This window comes from Protopterus annectens, chromosome 3.part0 (genome assembly GCF_019279795.1).
Source record: "Protopterus annectens isolate FY-2018-M chromosome 3.part0, PAN1.0, whole genome shotgun sequence".
Classification (NCBI taxonomy): Eukaryota; Metazoa; Chordata; order Ceratodontiformes; family Protopteridae; genus Protopterus; species Protopterus annectens.
Window position 1 is genome coordinate 680,713,650 of NC_056731.1, and position 17,582 is coordinate 680,731,231.

A 17,582-nucleotide genomic window follows, 5' to 3' on the forward strand; every position below is an offset into this window, starting at 1 on the left:
CCTGCCCTACACGTGCGCACACCAGCGCAAACAGTGTTAAACATCTCCCAACACGCTCCCACATGCTCAGTCTGCCTTACACGCGTGCACACTGCCCTACTCATGCTTCATGGTGCGCACACGTGCGCATGCATGCCCAGCAAGAAACTTTAGTGTAAGTAACAGTGTACACCTTCCATTTCTTGACTTTCCATGACTTATCTTGTGGCACACCTCTTTCCATGATCTGTGTCTGTCATCTGTCATGTTTTTGTGTGTGTATATATATTTACATAGTGTGTGTTTATATACAGTTTGTATAATCAACAAATATGGGGTAATGAACTTATTTACATATACATATATATACTTGTTTTTATACGAGAAAAAATATTAGATATATCAAAGATAGAGTGTCATTATAGGTTTTAAGATGAGCATATTTTAAAGTGATTATTTCATAACATTATGTATTGAATCATATGTATTTTTAAATACAAAAACACAAGATGGTTTCGTTACCGTTGTAGTCAATTCATGACATCATTTCCTATTATGTAATATAAAAGAAGAGTATGGGAAGACTCTTCTTTTTCTGATGAAGTTCACGCATTAAACTGTGAAAGAAACCGCTAAAAATATTATCTCGTGGTGGTCATTTAAAGTTTTATTTTTTCTCCGTACGTTTTTTAGTTTGGTTTTACAAATAATTCTTTTCTTAACAGTGTACACCTTCCATTTCTTGACTTTCCCAGACTTATCTTGTGGCATTCCTCTTTCCCTGATCTGTGTCTGTCATCTGTCATGTTACACTGACCTCCAATGAACTGCATTTCTTTCTACCATTCCCCCCTGTGATGTCACCTATCTCCTACTCTATTCCTCCCCCTTATGTATCTCTTACACTACTCAGACTGTGCTCATTTGCTATGTGACTGTGAGATTCAGTATCCTAACCCTTATTTACATGAGACTGCCTACTAATGCTTAGTTACGTTTCTTACACTCAGCTTCCCCCCTTAGCAACCACTACACGGTGGCCATGTTGTTTTTGGTCTGCTGGTCCCTGCATTGTCATTCCATGTATTGCATAAAACCCACATTTGTGGGTTTATAACCTTCATTTTTATGTTTTATACAGCGCAGCCCATTTATATTTTTATTATTTTTGCATCAGGTTACCTTGCCAATGGCCACATATTTGGCCATTGACATGCTGCCTGACACATATGCACCCTTTATTTAGAGCTGACATGGCTCCATTGTGAAATTTGCAGAAACGTACTCAGTTGTCAACTGAGTACATTTCTGCAGCTAAAACGTCTCTTACACGGGCTGGTTTCTGCTTCGTGGATCGCTAATATACCTCATTTGCATACCTTTCAGCTGCAAGTGAGGTATTTAGCATGTCCACACCCAGTCCGTGTAAGAGACGTTTTAGCTGGTCTCTTACACGGAGTTTAGGGCTGTTCCTGGATCGCGAGGCTTGCATGGAGTGTTACACGTCTCTTACACTCCGTGCAAGCCTTCGTGAATCTTGCCCATAGAGAGTTAGTTTTCCAATTTTTTGTCACAACCTTTCTTGCACCTGCAAGTATTGACAAAAGAAGGTAGGTGTGAGATCTGGGTATGATTTCTGGTATTGGTACATTAAATAAAATGAGATAATTTGAAATTTCACAATTATAATTCCATAAGGCCTTACAGAAACATTTGCATTCCTTCCAAAATTGAGATAGCACAGTACATGCAACAATCATATGGAACCAATCAGCTTCTGTTGCTTTACACCTCCAACATTTCATATTATTTTTTTGTACATACTAGCAATTTTTTCAGGTGTATAATAACTCCTGTGAAGGAATTTCCATGTGTATATTTTCCAGTAAGAAGAAATTGTTTTTTGTACTGACTTCAGAATGAGTTTCTTGTTGTTAGTAATAAATTCTCCATTATTTATTTTGGTGGTGTATTCACAAAAAGCATTTGTAAAACCACAATCAGATCTAATAACTTTATATATTAAGGATATGAATGAGGAGCCTTTCAAAGAACCATTAATTATATTAATTAATAATTCTAATGTTTTGGTATGTTATTTTCATGGGTTTGTAAAGAGAATATAGTTTTGCTATGTATAAATTCTCTGCAGGTCTGTATATCTATCCAGTTATTATTATGTAGACTGTATCTAGTAATTAGATGGTTAGCTGGGTGAATTCTATTAGTGGATAAAAACTGGTTCCAGTACACTAAGTCATTATTCTTAAATCCAAGCATTTTGTTTTTATCAAAGGAGATTAAACTCATTTGTACAAGCAATAGGAAAAATGGATATTAATAAGTTTTTAATTAACTGGTTAGATTGGGTGATTTTCATGAAATTTGCCATTATTAGATTGATAAAGGAACAAGATTTTAACTTCTGCTTATCCTGTGTATATATTTTTAAAGACCAAATAAAGACATTTTATGTATTGTACTGAGAGGATCAATTAGTATTCTATTATTGGTTAACAACTTTTTTTCCGTGTATTAGTTTCGAATATGAATTTGTATGAGGAATTTAGCCATAAAAGAATTGTATTAAAGACGGTAGCATTTATATAAAATTCAGCATTAGGAAAGCTAATACCACTTTCTTTCTAGCTTGCCACATGTCTTTGTAAGGATATTCTGGGTTTTTAAAGGTACCAAAAAATGTTAATAAATTACTGTTAATTTTTTTGACACTTTCTTAGTTGGTGGAATGATTTAAGATTGACTTATATAAAGAATTTTAGTTAGCACTTTCATTTTGATTATCATTAGTCTGCCTTCAAAGGTAAAATAAAGTTTATTCCAATTGTCTGTGATATTGCTAATAAATTTGTTAAAATATTATAGTTTGTAGTGATTGTATTCTTAAGAGTCAAATTAATTTGAACACCGAAGTATTTAATTTGTGTATTGTCCCAATTAAAGCATTTGTAACTTAATTTTCATAGTTGCCTTTTTGTTTATTAAGAGTCTGGGTTCTAAAGTAAATCAGATACTGATCCTAGAAATCCCATACACACACTCACACACACACACACACACACACACACACACACACACACACACACACACACACACACACACATGCACACACAAACACACACATATATATATATATATATATATATATTTATATATATACTAACCCTTATATTTACATGTTTTACATTATACAAATAAACTATACTTATACTTATTTCTTTGTTTATATTTCAGCAGCCTAATCACTGTCTAAGCAATAATAACACAAACAGCAGATAATTACCAGTGAAATAATTTTACAGTGAAAATGTGCTACACTATGGAAATTATAAAAACATATTTAACAACAGACAGGATTAAAGAAGATATAATATAGCTACATAGATTTGATACATCTATCAGAATCAAATAGGTCACAATGTTAATACTGCTGTGGGAAATTATGTATATGTGTGTATATATATATATATATATATATATATATATATATATATATATATATATATATACATACACACAACATAGGAAAACACAAAGAAATGCTGTGTTGTACTGTTGACATACTCTATTAACTCTATGATATGATAAAGTTTGACTTAGAATTCATTATGAATTTTTCTTTTGACTCTGATGCCTTGCAAGCCATATTCTGGGTAAATATAGAGATTAACCAAATATTAAATGTCAAGACAATGCAGATCAAGGATAAAATATATGTATTATTACACACTGCTATTCTTATATTACTCACCTAACTTGTCTTGGCATCTTATGACATACAACATTTGTAGTAACTTAATGAATTTTATAAATGTCTATATGACATAGGGCAGGATTCACGAAGCCGCCGTGTAAGAGTTATAACTCATACACGGAGGCTGCAGTTAAACAGAGTGATGTCAGCATGCTCTGCATATTCATGAGAGCATGCTGAATCACACCTAAGTCTAACACGGTCCGTGTAAGACATTTGGGGGCGTGTCCGTAGGCTGAGCCCTGCAAGCGGACACGCCCCCATAAGTGTAAAGGTGTCCAAAGTAGACACCCACAACAGAGTCCACGGAAATGTGAATAAACACAACACAACACATGCCCCTACAGACTATTAAACATAAAAGAAATATAAATGAACATGTCATATTTTTTAAATTGTAAAAATGTTTAACCGTGAGTGCGCTTTATGGCGTGCCCGTGAGTGCAGCTACAGTTAGCAGTCAATGGGAAAGCATATAAGAACTAAATATGAAAACTAAGCCAGGAAGCAATAGCGTAGCGGTAGAGATGCCAGCTGCAGAGCAGGCATTCATGGTTCAAGCCCCCGCAACACCAATTTTTTTTTTTTTTTGCCAAAATAAGCAGGAAAAAAGTCCCTGACACATATGTACACATAAAACCAGAATATATGTAAAATGCAATGAAATAGCCCATTTATATTGAATAAATGTGAGCTAAGAAATGAATAGAAACTGCCAGATGTGCCTATAGCTGAGCTACAGTTCAACAGAGTGAGTGTATGTGCCCGTAGATAAGCATTGGTCCAACTGGTGCAAACTGAGTGCCCGTAGCTGAGCAGTGGTTTACCATGCTAAATATATGTGCCCCTAACTGAGCTGAGTGGAATATGCGTGCCGATAGCCAAATGAGGCTTAAAGCAGCGTACCCGCTTGCTCGGAGCTGCGCACCGCAAAACAAGCTAACCGACGGGCAACGTTGAGCAAGCCGTATCAAAACTGCCTTTACACAGACACACCCCTCAATATGTCTAGACAGTCATGAAAAATAAAAAGCAGTGGCCAGGTTCGAACCCAGGATACTATACACCATAGTCAAGGTACAGAACCACTAAGCCATGACAGCAGTACCTAGAAATGCAATAATAGCTCATATATAGGAATGAATACAAACTACAGCATGACAATGCAGGTTTACTGAAGTTGATACAATTCCAAAATGGCCAATCACAGATATGTGCAGGAAAAACGGACTATATAAGCCCCATAGGCGGGAATACACAGCATAAACGATTGTAGAACAGACCTGCAGGCAGAATGTCAGGTGTAAGAGAGGGTAGTCGCTTTCGAGCGCAGAGGTGGGGTGTTGAGGAGTCCAGGTACATGGCCTGGCTCCTAGTCCACAACCATGAGGCCCAACTCATGCAGGGCCAGGTCCTCTGGGGAGCGTACAGGGCTGAGGCATGGGACCAGTTAGCTCATGAACTCACCAGTGCCACAGGAACTCCAAGGACAGGTGAGCAGGTCCATCACCACCATGCGGACCTGAAGAGATGCAAGCAGGACCAACTGAACCTTTGGATCCAGGAGGCCCGGCAATCACCCAACGCCCCACCACTGAGTAAGTAACAATTAATTATGTATGTAGAAAGTTAAACTACCTGAAATTATGGAGATGTGTATTCCAATATTACTTCATTTATATTACAGTTGCAGGTGTCCATTCTGTGAACCGCAGAGCCTATGCCGATAGGCTGGTGCGGTTGCGCCACCAGGCAGGTCAGTAATCCACTACCAGTAACTGTAAAGATTTATAAATGTATGACAGTCAGCAAAAGAGTGCAGTGTAGCCAAGAAGGAATAAAATCTGCAAGTAACAGTGTGAAAGTGTATGCAAGTATTGCTTGATTACAACAGTTCCAAGCCTGAAAGTGTAAACTAAACATGAAACTGTCCAACATATATTTTGAAATAAAAATGCCCTGCCTGTAAGAAAATAGTACACAACCTGCAGCAGCATGTAAAGTATAGCTGCAGAAGAGGATGAAATCACATGTGTGAAATATATCCCTGTGGAAATACTGAAACATGACAGAAGTGAGACTGCTGGAAAGAACTGTAATAACCACTGTTAAAACATGTCAATAAAGCCTAGAAGTACCAGTCTGAATAGTAACATGAAAGCAAGTGAGAGAGTGTGAGAAAGTGTCAGGAATACAGCAATACAGTAGTAATAACCCCTGAATAAACTATACTGCAGTCAGGACAGAATTAAATGCATGTGAGACTCAGAACCAAGCAGCAAAATCTGTTCAAAGTGTTGCTGCATGTGGAATGTGTACCCCAAAATCTGGATATGTTGCTCCCAGTCTGAAATACGCAGATAGGATGATTGTCTGATATACCAAACTTCCACACTTGTCTACAAGTATATAAAGCAAAAGTAACAAGATGATGTATCTGAACAAAGCTTGATATGAATGTGTATGAACAGCAATAAAATGTAGATTGATGTTGCAGTAACAGTCCCATCTGCAAGGTGAAGTAGTTAACATATAGGACACTGTAGTTAGAACAGTAGTGTGTATATAACTGTAGCTATTAGAAATGTACAGCATATGTATTTGTATTCGAAGGTGTTAATATTACTTTATTTACCCCACCCTCTAACCACCTATAACCCATTCCACGTGAAAATGGTATGTGCAATCACAATTAACACCCCCGGACATCTGTCCTGTTGGGTCATATATATTTGCATGTCTGTTGATGCATCTGCCCTGTTCATACATCCACACCTGATGGCCTGTTGCCATCAATCAACCCTGCATGTTGTTGGACTGTGTATTACTGTTCAAATTATGCATGTGTTTTGCACGCTGTTCAATGGTGTGAATATCTGGGTGTTTGGTTAATGGGAATACTAATGCATGCTGTTACAACTAACTGTGAATGGTATTATATGTCACTAACCCAAACTGTCATGATATAATGCAAAACATAGAACGACAGGGAAGGCGGGTTCCAGCAGACCCACCTCTCCCACCTCAGCTGGCGAGTGCACCTGGCACTAGTGCCGAGTCTGGACCCTCCTCCGGTGGCCCTGTGCCACCTGCGGGTGGAAGCGCTGCAGGGGATGGGGCTCACCCCCCCTCTGCAAGTGTGGCCGGAGGAGATCCACCACTCACCCTCCGTAGTGTCCGGACTGTGGTGCGTAGGGAGATTCGGGACTCTGTCCTTGAGCCCCTACGCCAGCTCGAGGTACGGTGGTGCAACTAACGGGCATGCCCGTTGCCCCACCTACACAGCCCCCAGCACAGCCCTGTCTTGGGCAGTGAAGGGACAGTGGCAACTGCTTATGGGTGGGGATATCAGTTCCACTGTTGCCATCTGTGGGCTCATGGGCTCTGGATATCCAAACCTCCGTCCCCGTCATTTGTGTAACCCCCCCACACGTGTCATACACCACCCCTGTATGCGTCTTGTTTGTCTTGTCTGTTTACCTACCCAGCCTACCTCCCCATCTGAACCAACTTCCTTCACCTGACATACCACTCTTACCTGAAAAAAAAAAAAAAAAGGGCACTCTGTACCCACAAAAAAATTATGCCCCTTACATAGCTGCCCATTCTGCACACATGTCCACTGGACATGGACCCTATCAATTACAATTGGCTGTACAACAAGTATTATTGTTGTCCTGACACCTCTCCCAGGGGTGGAAGGTTTCAAATGTCACACCAAATTGCATACATATGAACAGCTGTTGCTGATGAAGAAATGGGCAGCTATGGGCCTTACCTACATTCCTCCTGCACATCCCAAGCTTGTTTCCCCTACTGTCTTACCCTCTTTGTGACCCCTTTTTCACCACTTTCCTGTCTCCCCATTTTCTTTTCTTTCAAAGAAAATAGCGCGGGTGTGCGCCAGAGTAAGCACCGTTAAGCAGTTGTAAGCGGGTGTGCGCGGAGCTAACCACCAGTGCACATGCGTGAGCTCCGCACAAACCAGCGCTAGCCCGGTTACAACTGCTTAAAAGTGCCTTAGTCACTGTGATTGACAGGTCCTGTACTCAGTTCAAAAGAAAAATAAACTCCCATTGTCAGTCCCGAACCCAGGACCTTGGAAACACTAGTCTGTACACCCTACCACTAAGCCATGACACTTATGCAACCACATTGTGCTAAAATAAATATAACATGTAAAAGTAGGGATGAATGTAAAGGGAATATAGGATATGTAGTACACAAAGCATGCCATTTAAAATAAATGTCACAAACAATGGATATCCATAATAGTAGTGTGTGAAAATAAACAGCCATGCTAGTTGGCAGCCTGTAGATAATAAGGTCAGTTAAAGTACATAGGTATAAGTATGCATATGTACATATATATATATATATATATATATATATATATATATATATATATATATATATATATATATATATACATATATATCTAGATATACTTGTAGAAGTCAAAGTGCATACACACTTGCTACAGGGAACATGAAAGAGGAATGGAGAACTGTTAATATACAACACAGCCTGAAGCATGAGAGAGATACTAACCTTTACAATCACAGAACACTGTCCACAGCATACCAGCATGGTCCCCGCCCACACAATCTGAAAGGGCAACGCCTATCACACATACTCTTTTATAGCACTGACCTGAAATCACAGTGAGAACTGCAATCAGTACACAACCAGCTGTATGCAATTAGCAAATGCTGGCCCTCAATTGGTGCAGAGGCCATCACATGGACCTATGCAAATACCTACAAAAGCATCCAGTGCTAACACTCCCCACATGCAATAAATTAATTGCAGTGTCTGTAAGCAGACAGAGAGAGGCCGAGAAGTGGAAGAGAGAGAGAGAGAGCACAATAATAAAAAAAAAAAACACTGTGACTCTCCCTACCCTGAAGCTGTCAGCACTGACAGGGATAGCAGCGGCAAGCAGAAGCTGTGGAACGCAACCAGCTGCGACATACAGAGGTAATGCAAAGAAGCAGGTTAACAGTGTGCATACTGTGAACCCTCCAAATGTGTCATACGTCTGTATCCATAGGTATGTCCATGTGATATGTTGTGTGTACATAGTTCCAACAAAAGGGGATGACCACACATCACATGTCAAGCAGGCATAGGCCAGGACCCTGGTAGCATATGTCTGTGCTTTGGCCTAGCAATGGCTGTAGTGACTGCTTTGAAATGTCAGCCAGGCCCCAAGCCAGGATCAGCCCATCCCAAAGGCACACTGGCTGGGAACAAGTGTCTGCAGGTACCTGATGTCACTGCACATGCATCCCATACTGCAGTACCCCATAGTGTAGCAGACCAGGCCCATTATGCATATGATGTGGTAATTCCCAGGGTCAGTCGAGGTGTCCCCTTAGTGTTGTGGGACCACTGCTGCTGTATGCCACTGTCCAGGTACATATCCTGTAGCACGGCCAAGATAAACTATCACTGTTACATGCGGTGGTATGTCCCCCAGAGTGCTGGTAGCACACATCCAGGGGGACCACGAGGTCACAGTGATGCTGTGTGTTCTCCTCTGCTGAGGGCGACCCTCACATGGACATGTGCGATGATAGGGAGGTTACACCCAGCTGTGATAAATATCCGAAAGGTGAGGGAGAGGGAGGGGGGATATGTGCACTGAACATGTCTGCAGGAATGTTGCCAATATGCGTGTGTTTGGTGAATGTTAAGTAGGTGTGGACTAACACAGAGCATATCCGAGGCATGTGGTCGGTATGTGTAACATAACTGAAGAAGGCCTTGTGGTCATCCACAGTGTTTGTGTTTATTACCCTCCCAGAGTAGGCTGTGGCTGTTGTTACGACGGACTGTAGCGTAGTACCAGTGCTGACCACAGATGCCTACCCTTAATGTGAATGTGCTCTGTCCTGCAGTAGCCCCCTGTTATTGTTATACAATCTGCCTCTGTCTGGGGTCCACTGGACAGGATGCCTAACCGTTGTGCATAGGGTCCGGGTTAGATATGTGTGTGCAAGTGTCATGCAATCCGCAGCATGTCTGTGGTAAGCATTTGCAAAGGGGTCAGCAGTGTGGCTTGTGGCTTCCACTGGCCCAGTGTGCTGCATGGATACCATCCCAGTCCCAGCAAGTGAATAACTGTCTAACCACATACATATCAATGTAGTCTACTGTACAGGTGGTGGTGGTGGGATATGTATATCCAGGCCGTGTAATGTCTGTCCACAGCAGAGTAGTTGATGGTGTCCCACATACAGTACCCTGGGATGGACCCCCAGAGTGAGGTTGTGCATAGCACCTGTCAGTGTGTGCTGACCGATGGGGCATGCTACTATGTAGTGTGGAATGTGGCAGGTATTGTTGCACAGGTATTGGCTGAGCACTGATATCTGGCCATGTACCTGTGTATCCACCATGACACACACACATGCAACATATGGGAGTAGTAGTATATCACTACACATGCATAACATGTATAGTATGTGTGCCATACATTGCTGACATGGTCTGCTGATATCCTGTCTGTGTTCTCTTCCAGGGAGATGGCGCGACAGCGTAACCCTGCCTACTCCGTTGCAGAGGATGAGGAGATCCACCAGAGCCTGGTGCGGGAGTATGACATCCTGTTTTCCCACACCAGTCAGAACCAACAGGAGAGGGCCGCACTGTGGCAAGACCTGGTCCATAGGGTAAATGAAATTGGCATGCATAACAGGACATATGAGCAGGTACGACATCACTGCAGTGATTTAATCGAAGTGTCCGGCAGTGCAGCAGATATCCACAGGCAACAGGTCGCCACAGGAGGTGGGGTGGCCACATATCCCCCCCTCACCAGACTGGAGGGGCTACTCCTAAGTGTTGTGGCTCCAGCCCCGAACACCAACAGCAGTACACCTGCATCATGATGGAGGCTGGTTCCACACAGCAGCACGACATGGAGCATGCAGGTAATATGCCATATGTACACCTGACTGTTCTGTACACTGTATCATATGCAATATCAATGGGACAGATGTGCCCACTAACATTAATATCATCCTTTCTGCAGGTCCCTCCAGGGTTACAGAGAGACAGGCCATCCATGCTGGTGAGTGTGTTTAACATAACCTATAATAGTCCTGATAATGCTAGTAACAGTAGTGTAACTCAGTAGTGCTCTGTGTGTATACTGCAGGGTGTGCATGTGTGCATGTGTGCAGGTGTGTCAGTACCCATGTGTGCACATGTGCAGGTGTGCCTGTGTCCAAGTGTGCATGTGTGCCTGTGTCCACGTGTGCATGTGTGCATGTGTGCCTGTGTCCACGTGTGCATGTGTGCATGTGTGCCTGTGTCCACGTGAGCATGTGTGCATGTGTGCCCGTGTCCACATGTGCATGTGTGCCTGTGTCCATGTGTCATGTGTGCATGTGTGCATGTGTGCATGTGTGCATGTGTCCATGTGTGCATGTGTGCATGTGTCCATGTGTGCATGTGTGCATGTGTCCATGTGTGCATGTGTCCATGTGTGCATGTGTGCATGTGTCCACGTGTGCATGTGTCCACGTTTGCATGTGTGCATGTGTGCATGTGTGCCCGTGTGCATGTGTCCACGTGTGCATGTGTGCATGTGTGCCCGTGTGCATGTGTCCATGTGTGCATGTGTGTATAAGTGCATCACAGGTAACAATGTCTGGAGAATGTAAACTGTGTTTCCTGTCTCCATCCCACAGGTTCTGGGGCTGCTCTGGTGACCTGTAGCAGGGAACCTGAATCGTGTGCCACGGCTACTGGTAATGATGATATATGTGTAATGGTACAGGAAGGTGTGTCAGGGTCTGCCATTGGTCAGCCAATTGACAGTACACAGCTGTCAACCCCATCATTGCGCACAGTCATCCTGCCTATACATCCTATATCACCATTGTCCCTAGGTGATGGACAGGATACAGCGGGCATAGACCAGGGTAATGTGGTACCTGTGGCACATGCATCCCCACACAGCAGCCATGGGCAGGGTCCTCCGATGGTACCACACAGACAGTTGCCCATGGGTTCTCGTGGGAGCATCCATGGGCGTACTGCCTCTGGCCCACGTGCCCAACGAGGTCTGTCAACCTCAGCGATGTTTCGGACTGTCATGCAGGCTCAGTCACGTATGGAAAGGTACACCAGACAGGGTCTGAGGGAGCTCAGAGCATGCCGCACAGCCATGACAGACAGTATGCGTGACATTGCGGATGCTATCCGTAACTTCACCGATGTCATAGACAGACAATGTGGGGACATCTTACAACAGTTCCACAACCAGATGTCCATGAGCCAGGGCAGTGGTGGGCATCTGCGGCATCGACGTGGCCGTATGCCGGCAGCAGCTGGCAGTCGGCACAGATGGCAACAGGCTTGTGCACGCCCCCATAGTGCCAGCAGCAGCCCCAGCAACGCTGGGTCTGTGCTGTCATCAGAACACCCCAGGAGACCACGTGCTCATGGCTCTGGACAGTCCCAACAGGGACATGTGTCCAGTCAACACACTCCTGCTTCTGATGACAGTACCCAGTCAGGCGTTGTACTGGATATGGTCCGTAGCACCCCTGCCAGGCACAGGTACCGTGTCCGTGCCCACAGACACTGATCTGTATGACCTGCCAGGTGCAGTCTGTGGCTGTCCACAAACCCCTGTATATGGCAGCCATGAGGTGGAACTGTGTGCGTGCATACACACATGCGGAATGTCAACACTTAGGGCAACCACATACACGCACACACTGCAGCAACACTGGCCCACCCTGTACTGCTGCCCCTCACCAACACACATACACACACATGTCAATTGGTGGTATCAGTGGCTGACTCAAGCATACCTAATCCACACCCTGCGCATATGATGACACTGTGCCACCTCCTGCAATCTCCAACATCATTGCGGGAACAAGTAAACACATTGCTGATGCACAGGGTGACTACATAGACGTGTATTATTAGTATCATGTTGGTAACAGTACAGTGTGCTGCTATGACTGTGTGTGTACCCCAGCATGCCTGCTGTAGTAACTGTATGAATGTCATGAATTGTTATCTGCACCCATAGTACATACCAAAGCATAACAGCTGCACATAATTGCATGCCGGTGGTAAGGTTGTCAACAGATAGCCGCATACATGGGTAGCACAGGGGGAATGCTAACGCAAGTAGTGATATGCAATGGTGGACATGTACAGTAATGGTGTCAAGATGCCCACAACAACTATGCCATGTGTATGTTCACGCATCTAGATATGTGTGCAGTACCAATGTTGTCCAGACCACAAATAAGTATGACATAATATCGGTTCCACCATGGCCATCTGTGCTGCGTATTCCTGGGTACATGTTGACAGTGCCTACATAGATGCATTGTGAATTACTGTTATTGTTACCCCTTCTTCGTTGTATGATACCCACCTCCATAGGTATCACAAGGGATAAGAAACTAAGAGTAATGCTACTCAACGCCAGAAGTCTAAACCTCAAGATGCACGCCGAAAAACTCTCCTTAGCATGGAGAACATCAATATCTGTGCAGTAACAGAAACCTGGTTCAGGGCTCCCGAGAGCACCCCAGCACTACCAGGTTATACCTCATACCATGCTTTTCGGCCCCAAAACTTGGACCGAACCACAAAAGGAGGGGGAGTATCGATATTCATCAAAGATACCCACACCTCCAGGTTGGTGGCAAAGCACGAAGCATCAGAGACTATCCATGTGCAACTAACAGTGGGTAAAACTGCCTTCCAGTTTATAGCCTGCTACAGACCACCCTCCCAAAACCAGGAACCCCGCTCGGCCTTCCTGAGAACACTGGAAAATATGAAGGTCTCTCCAAACACCATTATATTGGGCGACTTCAACTACCCAAACATAGACTGGGAGCATTACTCTAGCTCCAACACCCTAGCCCAAAGGTTCCTAGAATTTATAAACTCAAATGCTATGGAACAACTTGTTACCACTCCCACAAGAGGGGAAAACATACTGGACCTGATCATCACCAACATGGGGACTCTATACTCCAGACCAGAAGTGTATCCCTCACTGGTAAGATCAGACCATAAACTAATCTCACTGGATATTCACATCCCGACCCCACCCCTGCCCAGAAAACCACAGTGAAAAACTTCTCTAAAGCAAATTTTACACTCTTCAAAACTGAGGTGGAATCCTTCAAAGCCCCCGGGCCTGTGGAAAATACAGCCCAGACCGCAGAATCCTTTATAAACGCATTCTATGAACACCTTCAGGAATGCATGGATCATGCGATCCCAAATAAAACCAAGACCCAATCCTCCAAAGGCAGACGTCCTGTCTGGTTGACCCCAGCCATAAACAAACTATACAATAGAAGGAGGAAGCTACTAAATGATAAAGCAAAATCCCAAAAAGGGAAGGCATCACTGATCAGTATTAGCAAAAAACTACGGGCACACATAAAATTGTCTAAGGCCAGCTTTGAGAGAAAAATTGCACAGGACACTAAAGATAATCACAAGGCTTTCTTTAGTTATGTAAGGAACCTGGGTGGCAATTCCCAGATATGCTCAGAATTAGTCCAAAATGACAAAAAATACACCGAACCCACAGATATTGCCAACATCCTAGCTGACAGGTTCAGCGCAAACTCCCCCCCCCCACCAAAAGGGCAAATATCTATCCCAGCAGAGTGCTGCCCCCCTGACATCTCAGATGCTCAGGTAAGAGCCACCCTCTCCAAAGCAAAAAACACAGCATCAATGGGACCAGATGGTGTCCCGGGCTGCGTCCTACATGAACTCAAAGAAGAGCTAAACCCAAACATAAAACTACTGTTCAATCTCAGCCTTACTACAGGATATGTGCCCAAAGAGTGGCGTGCATAGCAGCAACAGTGGTCCCTCTCCATAAAGGTGGTGTCTCAACGGATCCTGGAAACTATCGCCCCATAAACCTGACTAGCTTGGTCTGCAAAGCTATGGAAAGGATCATCATGGACCTCATAAATAAAGATATTGGGGACCTACAAACACTGGATCCTACCCAGTTCGGCTTTGTTAAGGGCAGATCCTGCCTCTAAACCTGGTTGATTTCTTTGAAACAGTCACCAAGGCCATTGACGAGGGAAGGTGGTCCACAGCCTACCTGGACCTCGCAAAAGCCTTCGATACAATACCCCACTGGCATTATAGATAAGCTCACCAGCTTAAATATGAACCCCTATGTCACTAGATGGATTGCAAACTGGCTCAAGGACAGAACCCACATGGTTAGAATTGCTGGAGCCATGTCAGACTCCAAACCAGTTACAAGTGGTGTCCCACAAGGCTCAGTCCTGGGACCTCTCTTGTTCGTATATTTCTCGGAGGTACAGGCCAACACGGAAGGACGGTGGCTGACCAAGTTCGCAGATGACTGCAAACTGGGTGCCATAATCGACTCTCCAGCCGACACAAGCATCCTCCAAAAGGGCCTCATAGAAACAGACAACTGGTGCCAGAGCCATGGCCTCAAGCTAAATGCCATCAAGTGTATAGTCATCCCCTTTGGCAAAACAAAGTGCCCACAAATTACCACATAGGTGGAAATCCATTAAGTACAGAAGTAATTAGGGACCTGGGGACCCAAGTTGATAGCAATCTCTCATTTGACAACCACGTGGCCAAAGTGGTTCGAAAAACATTTTATATAGCCCACCTAATCATGAAGGGATTCACATCTAGATCAGGGGAGGTCATCGTACCTCTCTACTCATCCCTCATCAGGCCCATAATTGAGTACAATGCCCCTTTGGGATGTACTTTACCAGACACCTGCAGCAACTGGAAAGACCACAAAAGTACCTCACCAAGAGGATCAAAGGGCTCAAACAGATGCAATATGCTGCCAGGTTAAAGAAACTCCAGCTCTACTCAGTGGCATACCGCCTGTTCAGAGGAGATCTGTGCCTGACGATAAAGCCATGTCCAACCTGGAATTAATGGACATGCTGCACCTCAGAAAATCCAAATCCCATCGAGCCACACCGAGAGACTTGAACCTCAGCACTGAAATAAATAGGACATGCTGGAGGGACAGATTCATAACCCAGAGGCTCCCTTCACTCTGGAATAAAATCCCAGTCCAGGTTAGGCAGAGTCCCTCATTGACTCTCTTCAAGAGGAATCTTGATGAGTGGATGGGAGATCGTAGGTTTACCCCGGGTATCACTTCTGTGTCACTGTTAGATAGAGGCATAGTATACTAACCTTGAAAAAGGGCATAGCAAAATAAATTTAAAATGGGTGGCGAAAGCCAAACACATTCTGGCTAGGCTTATAAATGCCCTAGGGCAGATAGCCTATTATGAACCTATGAACCTATGAACCTATGATGCAGTACTTGTAGCCCTATGTACTGCAGCCTTGTATGCATGCATGTTCACCTGGGGTCCCCTGGAACACTGCTTACACCTGCAATGCAGGGTTACAGTGCTTCAGTAGACTGCTACTGACATCTGCATAGCATACCATATGTATGTCAACCTTACACATGACAGAACGGCACTGTCTGTCCTGTGCACATGTAAGTAGCCTGTGACACATTGCCCATGTCTTACCCGGCATATACCCATGTGTGCAGTCATATATGTCAGTGCTATGAGACAGAGGCAGTCCACCCACACATACACACCTTCAGTATGTTGTTCCCCATTGGCCCTATGTGTTGGTACTCACCATGGCAATCACACTACTAGGGTGGCATGTCCAAAGGTAACCTGTGAATCACCTCTATGGTCCAGTCATAGTTTATGTGGGTCATGTGTCATCGTCACAGCTGCCACATGTATGCAGTCAGCCATCACCCTTGGCCAGGTATATACAACACATGTGTGGGATGCCACCACACAGCCAATCTGGGGACCGGTCTCTCTGAACCCAGTGATGCCATACCCTGTCAGGTGGCATGTCATATATACTACGTACAGGACAAACGTCAGACCCAATCCCTGCCGCTACTAATGATAATACCCCTGAAGACGTTCCTGATAGCTTTGACCAGTCCTTTACTGAGACAGTGCAGGCCCTAGTTTGCCGACTACCTCCTAGCTCCCCTGGTCCCGAAAGCAGCACCCCTAGAAAACTATTTGAGTCCAGCTGCCAACCGGTCGCCACTTCACATCTCCGTACCTCGGTTGTAACAGTGAAACCCACTACACTGTGTGCCGATCAACACCCTGCCGAGTACCTATCAACACCAGATGATGCTATTGCTTACCCCGTCTCAAAGGTAATCAAAGGTACTATGTCAGAATCTAACATTCCCACCATCTGTACAATTTCATATGTAATCCCACTTCACACAGGAGGCAGCTGTACTGACGTCTCCACTGATAGGCCAATAGCTATACACTCTCCACTTGCAGAGGTTATGGTGACATTCGACATAGACAAGTCATGCACCGCCTAGTCCAACATCGCAGTATGGCAGACACTCAGCATGGCTAACGTTCTCATCACAGCACTCCGTCAGGCCTCCTAGCCTTTACTAACACCATAAGCCATACCTGCAACATCAATGATATATCCACAGCCCTCTGTTTGGATAACTCAAAGGCATACGATATGGTTGATCACCAACTTGGACTCTGCACCCTGCACAGACTGTCTAGATACTGGAGCCTTCCAATGGTGTCAATCCTACCTGCATGGTCAACAGCAGGCCGGCCTCTGGCAGACCAAACCCTCTAACCGTCTACCAGACACCCTCAGAGTACCACAAGGCTCTATCCTAAGGCCCTTGCTGTCCTCCATCGTCATTAACGACCGTTATACTGTCATCCCAAACGCCAGCTGTATCCAATACGCT